The sequence below is a fragment of the Poromitra crassiceps genome (assembly GCF_964638095.1).
Source record: "Poromitra crassiceps genome assembly, chromosome: 5".
NCBI classification, from domain to species: domain Eukaryota; kingdom Metazoa; phylum Chordata; class Actinopteri; order Beryciformes; family Melamphaidae; genus Poromitra; species Poromitra crassiceps.
Genome location: NC_139642.1, coordinates 44,517,424 through 44,536,454, shown reverse-complemented (window position 1 = coordinate 44,536,454; position 19,031 = coordinate 44,517,424).

Below are 19,031 nucleotides of genomic sequence, written 5' to 3'. Positions count from 1 at the left end.
GCATGTGTGTGTGTGTGTGTGTGTTTGGTGGGGGGGGGAGGGTGGTGCCGAGAGATTGGGAGGTGAGAGGCCATCCTTTGTTTATTTTGAAAACAGGGCATGTCTGCGGTCTGAGACAGGAGGAGAAAACAAGGAAAATACTAAAACATAAGACGCCTACCTGAAAATTGAAAACCCCTAAAAGCAACTTGAAATGTCCTCTCCATAGATTTCACTTCCTCTTGCACTCCGTGTGTGTGATTCTCAGCGTGGACGTGTCTGGATTCGGGAAGTCAACCTTTGACTGATGCTGGATTTCTATATTTATTTTGTAGCACTCTGTCAGTGTGCTGTCCCGGGCTGAGAAGCCGATCCCTGAGCCGTACCCTTCTAAATCATGACAAATGCCCTGGTGCTGCTGCCGGGCATGCTTAGCCAGTGATTCTGCATCACTCATAATTCAACGTCCCCCCGTCCTCCCACCCGTCTGGGACAGCCTGGCCACGTTGAGCAGAGGCAGAGTCGGTGTTTGCCTGTGTAGCGGCACCGGCCCATCTGCCCCTCTCTGCCTGCGGGCTGAGCCGTGTCGATCCTCACCTGTCTCACAGTCAGTGACCGTGCTGCACACAAGAGGGAGCAACGCTCCTCCAGCAAGGCATCTTCTAACTGTATCCCTCGCCAGCCCCCACAAGTCTGCAGGTGTGGGGGCTCCAAGCTTCTAGCGGGCGGGTCTCTGGATCCCTGTTGTCTGTTGCCCCCCTCCACTCCCGCTCCTCCCACCCCCATCCCCTGATACTCACACACACACACACACACACACACACACACACACACACACACACACACACACACACACACACACACACACAGTGTAGCAGTGGAGAGAGGAGTGCGACTAGCTGCGTTGTGTTTGCCTCTGTGATTATTATCATGGTGGGTTCATCGTGGCGATTCACCAGCTGTACTCCTTGCTCCAGTAAACAAACTCCCTTTGTTTCTCCAGCTTAATTTCAATTCAGTGACACCTCTGATTAATTGTTTGATTATTCTAACTGGTGATTAGGATCGTGTTTATATTCCTATTGGTCTCAGCTGACCAACTTTATCCCCCAAAAACACCTGTTGTGTTTTCGAATAAACTTTTAACAGCAAACTAAGGTTGGTCCCCGGGCGCAGTACTGCAGCTGCCCACTGCTTCCTATTCAAATGCAGAGGATGCATTTTGTTGTAGTGTACAATGACAATAAAGTCTTAATCTTAGAAATGTAGAAACTTTTAATGTCTTCTAGTGACATTTTCAGGCAGAAACCAAGTGTGGGGTGCTAAATGTCAACTAGAGAAGCGTATCACAGTTTTGCCTTGCATTCTTGTCTCAATCTGTTTTGCTCCCTGGGTGAATTGAATTCACGCTTTGCGAGTGATGGATGATCAGGAAGGGGGCTTAGACTCCAAATAGGTCAGTGATCCTTTTAATTTCATCACAAGCTGCTAATTTATTGGGACTCACACACACATAGCCGTGCTAGCATGCGCTGAAACGGTGGTTAGGAGGCGTTGATCTAATTACAGAGGATGGAATTCCATCACATGGGGTAGCATTAAGATGTTAGACGTGCCCGCCAATGGTTTACCACATGGTGGCAGGCAGAAGAGGCGGGAGGATTCATGTGGTCTCGCTAAGCCAATCCAAGTTGTCAAAATGAGGCTGAATTATGTGAACTCAAGACCCCTGCTTACTTGGTTCTGATCAGCCTGCTTTGAGCGCATGAGTCTTCCGAGCCTGTCATGAATTCAATCGATGAAACCATAACTGACAGAAGCACAAGCCTTTAAATATAGATCCAAACTCTGCATGAAAATCACTGAACATATCAACTCGCCATAGACACATCCAGATAGAGGCGGCAGCAGTAGATGGTACTCGAGGCCAGAGACATTCTCTTAGGAATAGAAACGTGGAGTAATTGGAAATCAGGCCTGCTGCTTGTGAGGCAGCTCAGTTAACTGCCTAAATGAATAGGATGGCGAGAGCCTGGTGTCACTGCCTGCAAATAGCCAGTTAGATGAGATAGAGAGAGAGAGAGACGGAGAGAGAGAACGAGAGATGGAGAGAATTACAGACAGACAGGCAAACAGACAGACAGACAGACAGACAGACAGACAGGTACAAACAGACAGAAGGGGAGACTATACACCTTTTGCTGCTTTTATGGCAAGTACATTGAACAAATTCCTATTAGAGTCAAGGTTGTACTCTATGTTTTCTCTATATCACAGTCTTTCTGTGTGTGTGTGTGTGTGTGTGTGTGTGTGTGTGTGTGTGTGTGTGTGTGTGTGTGTGTGTGTGTGTGTGTGTGCGTGCGTGCGTGCGTGCGTGCGGGTGCGTGCATGCGTGCGTGTGAACTGTGAAAGTGCGCGTGTGCGTGCGTCTGTGTGTGTGAAAGCGAGACCAAAACTAAGAGGTTGGGGTGAGTGGGTGGGGGGTCAGCAGCACTGGAGAGAAGTAGAAGTGTTATTACTGGCCTATATTGCAGCCAAAATGACAAATATAGGAGCGCTGCTTCCTGCCTGGAGGTGTTGCTTCAAAGCGCACATTTGAGGCAAATCATACTGTAATGATATTGCTTATTGCGAAGGAGGGAAGTGATGGGAGGTAATGAATGAGGCGCGGGTACAATCCGATAAGGCGGCACCTAACTAAGTGGGTCTCTCCTCCTCAACCTTCAGCCGGCCGACCCCGGCTCGCGCCGCCTACACCATTATTCAAACCGTAACAAGACGATTCATTTACACTGTCGGCCAGCAGAATTAGATCCCCGCTTGAGCGAGCGTTGAGCAAAACATAAAGATGTTGTCCGCACCAAACGCGCAGCATTTACATAATTTCAACTCAGGGCCCGGGCAGTAATAATAAGTTCTGATAAAACTGTCATTAGGTGCGGGAATGTGCGGAGGGACAGGAGCTGAGCGGTTGAAGATTAATATGGGAGCTCTCCGTGGTGCTGAAATGTCAGGGGACACAGAATAATGAGACCAGCTTTGTAGGGATAACATGTTTGGGCATATATTTGCCTGTGTGTGTGTGTGTGTGTGTGTGTGTGTGTGTGTGTGTGTGTGTGTGTGTGTGTGTGTGTGTGTGTGTGTGTGTGTGTGTGTGTGTGTGTGTGTGTGTGTGTGTGTGTGTGTGTGTGTGTGTGTGTGTGTGTGTGTGTGTGTGTGTGTTGCTTCAATAAGCCTGTGTATAGGTACACTGATATGAAGGTCAAATTTTGTTTTTGATTTATATGAAGCAAAAGTCTGTCTGTTGAAACACCATTAGCTAAATTAGTTCAAGGTTCCCCAGGTGGATATACACTAGGCATCTAGCGTGTTGCACAGATAAGCCATTGCTTGCTGGATCTGCGATGTGATTACTGTACAGCCTATGAAGATTATTGTTGCAGGGGATATTACTGTAATATGGTGACTATTCTCTGGTGATCAGTGATAAAAAATGTATGAATTATTAAATCCTGATTGAGCCACTATTCCAGCAGATGTATCCAAATGTTTGCTTTATTTACGACCATTTACAAGCGTCCACTTACCGAGTGTGTTTATGAAATGGGTGTTAATGGTCAGAAAGTCTCTTACTAATCAAACAAGCGCATCTAATGGTACAATAGATCGTCTGATGCTGCAACAGCATCGCAAGTACATGGCAGACTGGATAATGTGCCATTCGTCACAGGCAATGAGTTTCAACAGTGGATTATGGACATCAGCCTAGCTTTATTCTTCTCCATTCAGAGGCAGAATAGTACTGAACAGGACTCTGATCATGATGACACTGCTGTATTGTACACAAAAACTGAGTCGCTTATTTATGGAAATATGTTAGACGTGCTCGAACCCCAGGACATAGTTTTAAAAGAAATGAGTGTTAACTTAGTAGCCGCTTAGTCAGTTGACGTGTTATCGGCTTTTGTTCTGATACAGAATGAGAAATGACATGTTTTGAAATGGGCTATTATTGTTTCGCTAAAGGCTCTGTTTCATACATCCATAAAACTCTCTCTCTCTCTCTCTCTCTCTCTCTCTCTCTCTCTCTCTCTCTCTCTTTTTGGAAAATATGTTAGCCTGCACTAAAACATAAAAAGTGGGAGATTAAATTGTTTTCCCTGTAATAATCCTGCTGTTTTCCTTCATATAGGCAGTTAAGCAGGTTGCTCCTGATGCAGCTGAGGGCCGGTGGTTGAGCCTGGGGTTTCTAAGGAGTGGGTGGGAAACAGAGACACAGCGTCACCATCACTAGGGGATGGGGGCAGTGCCATAGCACAACTTAACAAGGATTGATCTCCTCCACTTACTGAGCCCTGCCTGTTTTATTTTTGGAGCGTGTCTGCGGAGGCGGAACACTTACCATGGTCATTACTTTCATAACTCTTTTGTCATTGTGCGCTATGTGCCTGTGTTTGTCATTATGTACTATGTGCCTGTGTTTGTCATTATGCACTATGTGCCTGTGTTTGTCATTATGCACTATGTGCCTGTGTTTGTCATTATGCACTATGTGCCTGTGTTTGTCATTATGCACTATGTGCCTGTGTTTGTCATTATGTACTATGTGCCTGTGTTTGTCATTATGCACTATGTGCCTGTGTTTGTCATTGTGCGCTATGTGCCTGTGTTTGTCATTATGCACTATGTGCCTGTGTTTGTCAGTATGTACTATGTGCCTGTGTTTGTCATTATGCGCTATGTGCCTGTGTTTGTCATTATGCACTATGTGCCTGTGTTTGTCATTATGCACTATGTGCCTGTGTTTGTCATTATGCACTATGTGCCTGTGTTTGTCATTATGTACTATGTGCCTGTGTTTGTCATTATGTACTATGTGCCTGTGTTTGTCATTATGCACTATGTGCCTGTGTTTGTCATTATGCACTATGTGCCTGTGTTTGTCATTATGTACTATGTGCCTGTGTTTGTCATTATGCACTATGTGCCTGTGTTTGTCATTATGCACTATGTGCCTGTGTTTGTCATTATGTACTATGTGCCTGTGTTTGTCATTATGTACTATGTGCCTGTGTTTTTGTGTCTGTATGTGCTGTTATAGCAGCCATTGTATTTTTTTTTTTAGTGCAACACATTCCCTATGTCCTACTCACTGGTTTTGGCTGATTCTTAGGTTCAAATGAAGAGCACACCTGAGGTGTGTTTGTTTGTTTGTTTATTTATTATTATTATTATTGTTGTTGTTGTTATTGTTGTTGCTCTTATTATTGTTGTTGTTGTTGTTGTTGTTGTTGTTGTTGTTATTATTATTATTATTTTTACTACTACTACTACTACTACTACTACTATTATTATTTTTGCTTTGGACATGGTTTAACCTGATATGCTGCCTCTAAAGCAAAGGTGGAGAGTCTTGTTGTGTCAGGCTGATTTGGCTCTTGACCCAGGGCTTTATTGAAAACGCTATGGTCCTTTATGGGGAGAGTGTCACTTTGAAGACAAAGTCAAGATGGCAGTTGCACAGAATCCATATTTAATAGTGGCAAACCGAGCAAACACAATTGAGTCAAATCAATACTGCTTTCACATTTGATCATACATCACCTCTGTCTGAACTATTGCTTACCTCTGTCCTTTTGTCTCCGTGAAAGAGACAGAGTGTCTCTAACAATGCATTGTAAACAGAGGAATAGCAGGTCCTGCTCTCTCTGCGGATTGGGGACAAAGAGCTATTTATGGTTGCTTACACCCATAGAGTAAATGGTTGTAAATAATGGCATTAAATCTGTCAATGTAATGACAGGCCAGGACAGGAAAAAGAAAGAACAACAATGTTCCGGTCCAGCTGAGGCATTGCTCTCTCTTCCTGCATGGGAATAGCGCAGTGGAGATAGAGTGGCCGGCGGTAATGATGTCACAGGGTCTGCGGGCAGAGTTAGCACTGATAAGGCGCGGGTTAGCGGCGCTCTGCTTTAACCCCGTCCGTAGCCGAGCAGCTTGCTCAGCAGGGGGGCCTCGGGCGCTGACAACCAGAACGCCGAGCGAGGGGGAAGGACGAGGGGGGAAAGGACGGTGGGAGGGCGTCCACACCGAGACCTGTCGGATTGTGTCACCTGTCTTTGTGTGTCCCACCCCCCCCCCCTGGCCCCACCTCCCCCTGTACTGCAGAGCCCCACAGGTTCAGCTCGCCCCGCTTGGTGATGAAAGGCCTTGGTAATGGATCTTTTCTATATCCCGGTTTCCTGCTCCAGCCCAACTAAACTAGTGTGACAGCTCTTCTCTCTCCCCAGACCAGGCGTTATATTGTCTCTGTCTGTGAGTGAATCAATTTTGAGTGAATGAATTTCATTACCCACCCTTTTGTGTCTGTGTGTGTGTGTGTGTGTGTGTGTGTGTGTGTGTGTGTGTGTGTGTGTGTGTGTGTGTGCGTGCGTGCGTGCGTGCGTGCGTGCGTGCGTGCATGTGTGTGGTGTGCGTGCGTGTGTGTGTGTGTGTGTGTGTGTGTGTGTGTGTGTGTGTGTGCGTGCGTACATGCATGTGTGTGGTGGGCGTGTGTGTGTGTGTGCGTGCGTGCATGTGTGGTGTGAATGTATGTGTGTGCTTGCATGTGGTGTGTGTGTGTGCTTGTGCATGACCTTGCACATACACCCTTGTCAACTAGACATGGATTAGGGTGCATGTTTGCCCTGTTCCCAGGTGTGCTGCAGGATGTGTGCATACAGTGTATCTGTCAGCATTATAATCCCAACATAGATAGACGAGAGAAAGGCTGTGTCAGAATTCACAGGTAGACCATCATGTACCGTAACAACCTCTGCACCGCCTTCTTTTCCTTTCACGAATTTGACGCTAGTGATTGCGTCTGTGTCTGTTTTCGACGGCCGTATACGTTGAGATTCGGGCAGGAGAAAAACCATTCCAAAGCCAGCGGGGAGATGATTGACATGGGAGCTTTGCTAGTAATGTATAAAAATGTGCCTCTGATCGCTGTTCGCTCATGCAGTGGAGCATGCATGGAAAATACCAAGCCTGCCGTGAGCTCCAGGTCCCCCGTCGCCAGGCGGTGTGTCCCCCCACCGCCAAGCCCACAACGCTCAGTCTGCTGTGCAAGTACCCATCCCTCCCCCTCCAATCTTCTATCCCCGCCTCCTTCTCCTACCCTCGCCTTGGCACACACACTCCGGTATGCACGGAAATTCAATCAGATGCTTAATTACATCTTAACATGGGTTCCTACCAGCTGGCTTTATTCCCCTGTTTCTGATTAAAGGGATTAGAAAAAATGAAATTTAACAGTGGATTTGCATACGGCTCTAAAAGGAGGGACTGGCATGTCTCTGCGGCTGTCTGGTCAGTGTCTGCTCGGGCTCCCTGCAGTCCATCAGGTAAGAGAGGAGACATGACGAGCATGTTGCTGCCTCCTCTGCACAGCAGGCACACCTCATTATGAGAGGAGGGAATTCGGCCACCTCTCCTCTCCCTTTCTTTTCGCTCTGATTTCTCTTCCCATTTTCTCCCCAATTGTACATGGCCAGATCCCCCTGCTGTCCCGGTCATGGCTCCACCCCCCTCTGCCCATCTGGGGAGAGTTGTAGACTAGCACATGCTTCCTCCGACACATGTGCAGTCGCCCGCCGCTTCTTTTCACCTGACGGCGAGGGGTTTCACCTGCAGGACATAGCGTGTGGAGGATCACACTATTCCCCCCACTCCCCCTCCCCCCCGAACAGGCCTCCCCCGACCGACCAGAGGAGGCACTAGTGCAGCGACTAGGACTCATGCCCCACCGGCTTCCCACCCCCAATTGTGTCTGTAGGAAGGTCTGATCAAGCCCGGAAGTACCGCTGCCGGGAATTGGACCCGGGGCTCGGCGGTGGTAGGTGAGTGCTTTTACCTCGACACTGCAGACACGCCTCCTCTCCCTTCCTTCACACAGCTATTGGATTCCATACTGCAGGTAATATAAACAAAACGCATCACACGGAGGAAGAAATGTGTTTCTGGCATAGTTTGATGGATGTGAAGAATGAAGCAGTTCTTCTCCATCACATTGCCTCACATTGCTCATATCTTCTGCCTGATGAATGGCAGGGATGAGGGGGGGCTTTAGGCTTCTTCCTAATGGGGCCAAGTAGGCCCACTATCCAAGCTGTGCAAGGAAAGCTGTGCAAATGGCTCCATTAATCACAGAGCCAGCGCCATCATCTCCATATGATTATTCTCCTCGTGCGGTGGCTAACTCCGAGCTGCACAAGAGTTATTATGACATCGTGGGCTGTTCTTCTCTGCTCTTTCCTCTCTTTCCCCAGAATAACTCGCAGGCTTACTTTTCAGCTTAATGCGCCGTCTGTAGCTGAACTAAATCTATCCTGAGAGGAGATCTGGTTCTGCTTTCACTGTTTATTTTATGCAATTAAAAAGTGATGCTGTTGGAAGTTGGCATTAAAGGGATTAAAGGCTTATTGGTGTGTCAATTCAAATGGAGAGAAAGAGAAATGAGTGTAAGAGAGTGAAAAGAGTTGCAGAAAAAAGGCAGAAAAACAGATGGAGGGTCTGAAGGGAGACAGGGAGAGAGAGATTTAGTTATTATATAAATATATATACTTGCTGATACCTCTGCATATATATTATGTATGCTTGCGTGTTGGCTTTGACCAATTACAGAGCACTTACCCAGTGCGGCCTTTATGGTATCGGTCTGTGAGCAAACTGAATCAGTCATTAACATTTTGCTTTTGATGAAGGACGCTGTAATTAGTCCCAATGAAACAACATCAGGAGGATGTGCTGAAGGAAGGTACAGCATGGGCAGCAAGAGTGTACTGACTGTCTCACAATATGAGGCTCTACTGCCCTCCTTTGGCACTGCAAGGAATTGCACTTCTAGCAATCTGAGCTAAAGTACTCCAGATTTATTTGATTGCCACAAAGACATACATCATTAACATATCCGTTAATCTGAGATCCCCTGTATACAGTAGCCATTCTGAGTGAGCATTGCATCCCACCAGAACCTTGTTTTCTTCTTTGTCTCCCCTGATCTGTATTATGTTTTCTTTTATCCTTTCTCATTAAAAAAAAAAGGGAGTTGACTGCTCTCCGCTGCACTCTACAATAAACTAAAAGCACGAAAATAAGATTAATTATCAATGTAGGCTATATGAGCATAGTATAAACATGTCTATAAGATCTAAAGGAGATGGGAATACCCCCCCCCCCCCCCCCCCCCCCCATTGCCGTCATTGAGGTCTTAAATGTCAGTTCAAGGAATAGGTTGGTTCCTTGTTAGATACTGCCACCTGTTGGCCATGTGGTGTATTACTTATATCCTCCTCATAACAGCCAGTACTAAAGTTTAATTTACAAAGCACAGTACTTCTATATTATATGTGAGACAATTATCATACTACGATTTTATAGTGTACATGTTTTATATGGAAGGTTTTGCTGCTCTTTAGAGATTTTTTTTTATATTTTTGCAGCACCGGTGCAATAGATAGTGAGATGCAGTTTTGACTTTAGTGTTGGTGTATCCCTCTGAGCAATACAAAATGTAATAGGAAAGACACATTCACGCACGCACGCACGCACGCACACACCTGCACACACCTGCACACACACACACACACACACACACACGCACGCACGCACGCACGCACGCACGCACGCACACACACACACACACACTTGTATCTGAACACATCTTTTCTCTGGCTTTCTCGTTTACCATTTCGCTGAGGTTTTCATACCAAAGCTCAGCTGTAAATTCAGAGACAGAAGGGAGGCGAGGTAATTTTATTCAGTGACTTCAGCATGGTCCTGGTCTCCTCCTCTCCTCACAGGGTGGCAGCTCTGTCTCCTGTGTCTCCTTAGCTCACACAGACCACACAGCTGCTATGAAATAAATTAAATGACATTTTCATTGTTTCCTGCAGTGTTGTAGTCAAGTCACTACATCTCGAGTCCAAGTCGAGTCTGGAGTCCCCGAGTCAGAGTACTGGTCCAAGTCACCAAAGAAGAGCCCGAGCCCAGTCCGAGTTGAGTCCCCATTACCTGAGTCAGAGCCTGAGTCCCGAGTTACTGAACATGAGCGTGGATCCACGATGTAGGTGGAACACATGTGACATGCCTTCCTTTTCATCAAATTGAATAATGTCACAGTATTAATATAGCTTTCAATATATTGTGCCAAATTATATAGGGCCTATTACAAAAGTCTGAGTCATCAGTGCTCAAGTCCAAGGTGAGTCACACGAGTCCTGGACTTGAGTATTACAACACTGGTTTCCTGAGCTTCCACAGTCTATCAAGTGAATATTTTCCATGTACAGTAATGTGCACTGGCAAAATGACATGTAGTTAATTTATTTTGTATTATAATTGATTGCTTTTGTGCTGTGCATCTGATGAGTTTGTTCCTACTGTATGTGACTGTCCTCACGCTCCTCTGTGTTACCTGATTGACTGAAGAAAGTGCTGGTCCTTGAAGCTCTCAGAGGCTACAGTGCTGTGTACCTCTATATGATCTGTCAATTATTTATCCCAATCAATCGCAGGTGTAAGTGATCTTGGAGACAGAGTGCTGATTTACTGTGCAGATCCCATCTAAAAGGCTCTAATTCAAGACCCAGGCACTGCAGCCAGGTGTCACATCAGCATCCAAACCCCGATCCACCCTGAGTGTCCCGGGTCTCCCCGGGGTGGAATCAGTGGCCGAGGTCTGGCTCGCCTTAAGATTGACCGTGCCCAACACTGCCTCCTGCTGGGTGACAGTCATATTACACCACTTGACCTTAGCAGCACCCCCTTACATCTGCTCTATATTTGGCAGCTCTTTTGAAGCTTGCACGGGGCTGCTCTTAATGCTCTAACACCTTTTATATGGCAGCAGATGTTTAACCTGGTTCTCATCACACACCCCAGTGTGCACAAACTGCAGCAGAAGGCCCTTCAGAGACTCATTGAGTCAGAGGCACAGGACATTAAAAGATGCAGATCCACTGTCATGACACTCTCATAATCATGAATGAGGCACATTTACACTGAAGCGGATGTGATTATCACCTGTGTACTTGGAGGAATGCCAGCGCTCCAGTGTGTTCCCTGTTCATAAAAGGCTTTTTTTTGTGGAAGATGCAAAAAGTGTGGATGACTTTAGTAGACTGTAGGGACTTATAGGCTACTGAACACAGTGTGGACTTTTGTCAGCAATTATGAGGCCGTTTACACCTGGCACATGTGTTTTCTGTGTTTTCTTGGTGGTGTAAACACCCCCAAGACACATTGAGGATGGATTGTGATCTGATCAGCCAAACCACCTCCGGAGGTGGCCAGGGACGCATTGTGACCACATTGAACACAAGTGTAAATGCAATGCGTCCTCTCTCAATCCACATACAACAGCAGTCACCAGTGTTTTTCTGCTGCTCTGCGCTATGGAACTTGCCTGATGCGATCGCAATCGGATCTCAATGTGGACGCTGGAGACACGAAACTTGTGGCACCAACACGTTGCTGGACTAGAATAAAGAAGAGTTTACGTCAGGGGCTGGGGGCGGGATTATGGTGATGTTACACAGGCAAATATCATGTCAATCTACAGTGCCCATCACCCGGGACCGTGGACAGAGTGCTCACTGGCTGGCTGGCTGCATGTATTTAACACACACACAGAGGGATAGAGAGTGAGATCAAGTATGTATGTAGAGAGAGAGGAGAGAGACACATATAAAGAGAGAGACATACAGAGAGATAGATGTTGAGCCTAATGCAGAGTGTTGAGGAGTGGTGTATGTAGAGAGAGAGAGAGAGAGAGAGAGAGAGAGAGAGATGTTGAGCCTAATGCAGAGTGTTGAGGAGTGGTGTATGTAGAGAGAGAGAGAGAGAGAGAGAGAGAGAGAGAGAGAGAGATGTTGAGCCTAATGCAGAGTGTTGATGAGTGGTGTATGTAGAGAGAGAGAGAGAGAGAGAGAGAGAGATGTTGAGCCTAATGCAGTGTTGAGGAGTGGTGTATGTAGAGAGAGAGAGAGTGAGAGAGGTTGAGCCTAATGCAGAGTGTAGAGGAGTGGTGTATGTAGAGAGAGAGAGAGAGAGAGAGAGAGAGAGAGAGAGAGAGAGATGTTGAGCCTAATGCAGAGTGTTGAGGAGTGGCGTATGTAGAGAGAGAGAGAGAGAGAGAGATGTTGAGCCTAATGCAGAGTGTTGATGAGTGGTGTATGTAGAGAGAGAGAGAGAGAGAGAGAGAGAGATGTTGAGCCTAATGCAGTGTTGAGGAGTGGTGTATGTAGAGAGAGAGAGAGTGAGAGAGGTTGAGCCTAATGCAGAGTGTAGAGGAGTGGTGTATGTAGAGAGAGAGAGAGAGAGAGAGAGAGAGGTTGAGCCTAATGCAGAGTGTTGAGGAGTGGTGTATGTAGAGAGAGAGACATAGAGAGAGAGAGAGAGAGAGAGAGGTTGAGCCTAATGCAGAGTGTAGAGGAGTGGTGTATGTAATGAGAGAGACATAGAGAGAGAGAGAGAGAGAGAGAGAGGTTGAGCCTAATGCAGAGTGTAGAGGAGTGGTGTATGTAGAGAGAGAGAGAGAGAGAGAGAGAGAGAGAGAAAGAGAGAGGTTGAGCTTAATGCAGAGTGTAGAGGAGTGGTGTATGTAATGAGAGAGACATAGAGAGAGAGAGAGAGAGAGAGAGAGAGAGAGGTTGAGCCTAATGCAGAGTGTAGAGGAGTGGTGTATGTAGAGAGAGAGAGAGTGAGAGAGGTTGAGCCTAATGCAGAGTGTAGAGGAGTGGTGTATGTAGAGAGAGAGAGGGAGAGAGAGAGAGGTTGAGCCTAATGCAGAGTGTTGAGGAGTGGTGTATGTAGAGAGAGAGACATAGAGAGAGAGAGAGAGAGAGAGAGAGGTTGAGCCTAATGCAGAGTGTAGAGGAGTGGTGTATGTAGAGAGAGAGAGAGAGAGAGAGAGAGAGAGAGGTTGAGCCTAATGCAGAGTGTAGAGGAGTGGTGTATGTAGAGAGAGAGAGAGAGAGAGAGAGAGAGGTTGAGTCTAATGCAGAGTGTTGAGGAGTGGTGTATGTAGAGAGAGAGAGAGAGAGAGAGAGAGGTTGAGCCTAATGCAGAGTGTTGAGGAGTGGTGTATGTAGAGAGAGAGACATAGAGAGAGAGAGAGAGAGGTTGAGCCTAATGCAGAGTGTAGAGGAGTGGTGTATGTAATGAGAGAGACATAGAGAGAGAGAGAGAGAGAGAGAGAGAGAGAGAGAGGTTGAGCCTAATGCAGAGTGTAGAGGAGTGGTGTATGTAGAGAGAGAGAGAGAGAGAGAGAGAGAGAGAGAAAGAGAGAGGTTGAGCTTAATGCAGAGTGTAGAGGAGTGGTGTATGTAATGAGAGAGACATAGAGAGAGAGAGAGAGAGAGAGAGAGGTTGAGCCTAATGCAGAGTGTAGAGGAGTGGTGTATGTAGAGAGAGAGAGAGAGACATAGAGAGAGAGAGAGACATAGAGAGAGAGGTTGAGCCTAATGCTGAGTGTAGAGGAGTGGTGTATGTAGTGAGAGAGACATGAGACAGAGAGAGAGAGAGAGACATAGAGAGAGAGAGAGAGAGACATAGAGAGAGAGAGAGGTTGAGCCTATGCAGAGTGTAGAGGAGTGGTGAGGGTCCAGATGGCCCTGCAGTAAGAGCAGCAGTAAATCACAGTGTGCGGTGCGATGTGGACGACAGGGCCGCAGGCTGGCATCTCACTGCAAGGTGAGACCGCTGACGACAGCCATTACAGGAGATGAGTCCATGGACTGAGGGAGGGGGGGGGGGAATGAAAATATCCCCGTTTGTCTCTATGTGAGAGCAGATGCTGGTACTACTGTAGTACTGCAGTTACAGCTAGTTTTACAACACATATACCATTAAGGCTCGACAGCTGTATTCAGCCAGTCTCTATTTGTACCCTTTGTCCATCTTTGTCCACCAATCAGTCCCTCTATCCACATATACATGTATAATTGCAGACTGCAGTTTTCATGCAGTGTAATTAAGTATTTATCAACAACCTATAATCAGAAGTGTGTTTTTTTTACGCCCAATTTTCCTCCATCTATATGCTGATTGCAGGTAAACACAGAAAATGCCTCAAATTGGCATGCCTTTTTTTAAAAGCAAAATCATATGCTTCTGGCTGCAGCAATCAGAAAACCTCCATGAAAAATGGAAGGGCTGAATAACAGAAAAAGATGAGCGCCTTCCAAAGCAGCACTTAATATTATCTCTCAGCGGACGTGAGGAAGTGTTTGAGTGAGTGAACACAGGCAAACAACAGCATTGCTTCTGGATGTTCCTTTGTGTCCATTATCAACGAGAGACATGTTTTTCTTTTTCTTTTTCAAATCTCTTTTTATTGGTGTTAATCCACAGTGTAAACAGCAGTTTCTCAAATTGTTTCAATCTGTGTTTTTTACATACAAAGAAAAAAAACAAGAATAGTGAAATGTCCACATTATCTAAATGGCAAAATCGGTAGTTACAGACAACACACACACATATATATATATATAGGTTCAAATATACATACTACTGCATGCGCTGGGACGCGTCATCAGTGATGTTAACTGGGGTCGTGGGGTGTTTTCGGGTCTGTCAACATCACACACCCTCGCCCAGTAGACCCAGCCGAGGCCGATTACGACCCCGACCCGCGTCCCAGAAGCAGCCGCTCACGGATCAGCCTTCCTACTCTGTCTGCAACGTTGCCCGTGGAAGGGTTGATCACGCCCAATCCGCTGCAATAGAGTTTAGTGCTACACCGCAGTATTGAGAGACCTTCGGTGCATGGAGGTCCAAGGCCCTGTGGGGTGATTCCAGGCCGGGCACCTCCTTTGTCTCACCAGAACCTCCCGTGGAAAAAGGCAATCCTACCATGCCGTACCATGGGCATGGAGGATGCCTCAAGGAGGCCTGTGCGCTGCACGTCATTCGCCTGTGCCGAGCACCTTGCTCTAGCCTGAAGGACCGCAGGCCGCGCCGATGTTTACGCAGATTTTCAGGAGGCTGATCCGTAGCGTTTGTTATATATATATATATATATATATATATATATATATATATATATATATATATGTCTATGTGTATATATATATATATATATATACATACAGTATATATATATATATATATATATATATATATATATATATATATATATATATATATATATATATATATAAGAACAGGTTCACGAGAGGCATGTTTCAGGCAAAACAGGTTTCTTAATTAGATTGAAAAATCGAAATGTGTTCACAGTGTTTCTTTTTCTCTTTCCCTTTATGTCTGATCATCTATACGTTTTCCCCTGCACACGTTAACCTTCAGCCAAGCTCCTCTCCTGTGACTTTCCATTGATTGGATTGGGTGGTGCTGTGTGGGTGAAGACAGCTAGAGGGAGGAGGCGTGGGTGCAGCGAGGGGGGGTGCTGTGTTGTATATCGGTGAAGACAGCTAGAGGGAGGAGGCGTGAGTGGGTGGGACAGCAGAGTTGATTAAGCGGGCCATGGTAACCTGGCCATGCTAGGAATGCAGGGTGTGGTCAGGTTGATGGTGCTCCTTACATGCAGAGCATAACTCATTCAGAAACACCAGGATCTCTGCAACAGTCTTACTGCTTTCTCCCACAGAGCATGCACAGTCACTACAGATCCAGTGCTGCACAGTATTTACTAGTTGGAAGTTAAGTTAAGAGATCACGGTGCTGCGTGTTGGTAATTTTTAGCTCGGTTTGACACCCCATCTCTATAAATATGGATGAATCATTCCTTCTTCCTTGTCTCTGATGAAATATGAATTGCATGGAAATGTGTTATGTTGGATGAAGAAGCTGTTGTCACCGTAGACGTAGAGTCACCACTAATTCATGCTCCATCTGCGGTAACACCACTATCATTACAATTCTAATTGCATGCACTGAAAAAGACATACATTATGTTATAAATAACCAAAATCACACGTTCAGATTCACCATATCTTGATGGGGTAAATTTGCATAATGATGTATGTTTGTTGTAGCAGATTAACAGCTGTGTTGGCAGGTATGCAAGTACCCCCTGTAGTACCTCCACATACCCCTAGGGGTATGCGTACTAAGGGTGTCAAAAATAATCGATTATAAGATGCATCGCGATGCGGACGTGCACGATTCTGCATCGATTCACAAATCGATTATTACATTTTTTTTATTTTTTTTTAATAATCGACTAAAATATATTGGAAGTACATGCAGTTGTTTATTTGGATCATAATACAATGCAATTCCAAATGCACTTTTATTTTAAAAGTAGCCACACAGTGAGAAAAAAGAAAGTGAGAAAAAATAAATCATGTATTGGGGAAAAAAGTGATGCATCGATTGAAGATGCATCGAGATGCATCGATAATCGTAATCGAATCGAATCGTAGCCCTCTGAATCGTAATCGAATCGAATCGTGAGGCCAGTGAAGATTCACAGCCCTAATGCGTACCTAGTTTGGGAACCACTGTGCTAGTGTCCTCTAGAGAGAAAGTGGCGTCAGCGGGGGACCAAAATGCGAGACTCATTAGCCAATGAACAGCCAGGAACGGGTCTCGCGCTACTTTTGCATGCTAAAATAAAGCTGATAATGTACAATTTGATTCAATGGGGGAAAAACCATTTCAGAGTACAACACAAACTCTCTATTTTGCTGCAACTTGACAGTGCTGCTTAATCCAGGACCTTACTTCCTGGAACTCTTGAGAGTAAAAAACTGGTCCATTGGAGTGAATCGCGATGTCGGGACTCTTCTATCTACGCTACATGGCTCTGCACTGTGCTAAAGAAAGCAAGAAGAGAGAGCAAGCTTTATCTGGCCTGGTCTGAGACTGAGCTGCATCTGGTATTGAGTGACCTCAGCTTTAGCTTTGGGAGGTATCGACAAGGGTACAGCTACTGGGCATTCAGGTCGAACACCATATTCTCCTGGTGGCATATTAATGCTGTTAAGTCAACTCCAGAAAAGTTCAAAAGTTAAAGTGTTCAAAAGTTTACTCTAGTTCAAATAGTAAACTCTCTTGTCTTCCCCTTGGGGGAACATATTTTTGGGGGTTGTGTGTGTGTGTGTGTGTGTGTGTGTGTGTGTGTGTGTGTGTGTGTGTGTGTGTGTGTGTGTGTATATATATGTGTGCGTGTGCATGTGAGTGGCAAGAAGTGGGTGCCAGGCCCCACCTCTTACTGTGCTCCAAGCTGTGTCCATTCCTCCGCCTGTGCATCCCTGCTGGGTGTCTTCTACCACCCATCAAGGCTGCTGTCACACCGTACTGAAATCAAGCCTGCTGTCTATTAGGGCTGGGCGATATGACCAAAATCTCATATCCCGATATAAGTCATTTCATATCCCGATACCGATATATATCACGATATAGCATATTTTCTGTAAATTCTATTTATAGTTTATATAAAATGACCACATGGCCATTTATTTATGTAGCAGTTAAACCCGTTAAAATGTTGTCAAACCTCACAAAGGATACATGCATTCAGAATACAGATAAGCATGGCTATTCTGTACAACACATATAATAATAATTAGTTGCAGGGCAGTAGAATGAAACACAAACTGAACCACGCCACCAGTTCGATTTTCAAAGAGGACACTAGCATTTGATGTGTTTGATTTAAGCACTAATTTGGAATCATATCTAAAAGCGGCCACTAGGCGGCAGTATTTCTTTAGTCAACGTCAAAATACATACATGTTCAGTAGAAGAAGAATAAAACAGTAGAAGAAGAAGAACAACGTTAACCAACACAACTCACCCAGGGAAAGCTAAAAGCTAAAGCTAACGATAGACGTTTTGTTGTCAGCCCTCAAGGGATTTCCTTGGGATGATGAGAGGATATGTTTTGCCAGGTTTAACGTTAGGAGGACACACGCAAATATGGATCAAACGCGGACTTAACACAGCGCAAATGTCTGGGTAGGCTAGGCGGACGGAGTGGAGGTAACATCCCCCGGGAGCATACCTATGTTCCCCGGGTCCTATATTCCCCGGGTCCTATGTTCCCCGTTTTTGTGGGACCGGGGAACATAGAACCCTTTCTATGAAAAAGGGTCCTATGTTCCCCGCTTTTCCCAAATAGGGTCCTATGTTCCCTTTTTTAAATATTATGTGTGTTGTCTGCGCCTTCATCCCTATTACTACATGCCTCTATGGGGCGGAGCACATTAAACCCAATAAAGCTTGACATTGTATGCTTTAACATAGCCTACATGCCCGCAACAGCGGGGCTTACAAGCATTAACACATGTAGGCTAAGAGGAGAAAAATACTATTTCTTAGGTTTAAAGGCCCGCTCATGTGCTCCGCCCCATAGAGGCATGTCGTAATAGGGATGAAGGCGCAGACAACACTCACATAATATTTAAAAAAGGCCTGGTAATCCCCGAGACAGAACTCAAAAATGATGGTGGGAAAAAAATGACCTAGTCGGCAGGCCCTTTCCAAATGTTACGGAGTGTTGTCTTTTGATTGAATCACCGATCATATGAGGTAGGCTGTTTTTGGCATTTCGGGAGACACATCGGACCAGGGAACATAGCGGGGAACATAGGACCCTATTTGGGAAAAGCGGGGAACATAGGACCCTTTTTCATAGAAAGGGTTCTATGTTCCCCGGTCCCACAAAAACAGGGAACATAGGACCCGGGGAACATAGGGATGACCCCCATCCCCCTGCTCTTTAGCCTACTCACTGGCTGATTTGTGCCACTTATAAAGGGACGCAACGGGCTTGTTGACACAGAGTCTGGTGCGTGTGTGGACTGTGGACGTGAGTAAAAAAGAAAACAGAATGAAGAGAGCACAGTGTCATCCAAATGACAGACAATATTGCCGTAAAGAGTGTGATTTGCAACACAACGATATAAACGATAGAGCATCATATCAGACGAAATACATTTTCTATCGTCCAGACGAAATATATCGTCATATCGCCCAGCCCTACTGTCTATCACACCGTACTGAAATCAAGCCTGCTGTCACATGTACAGAAATCAACCCTGCTG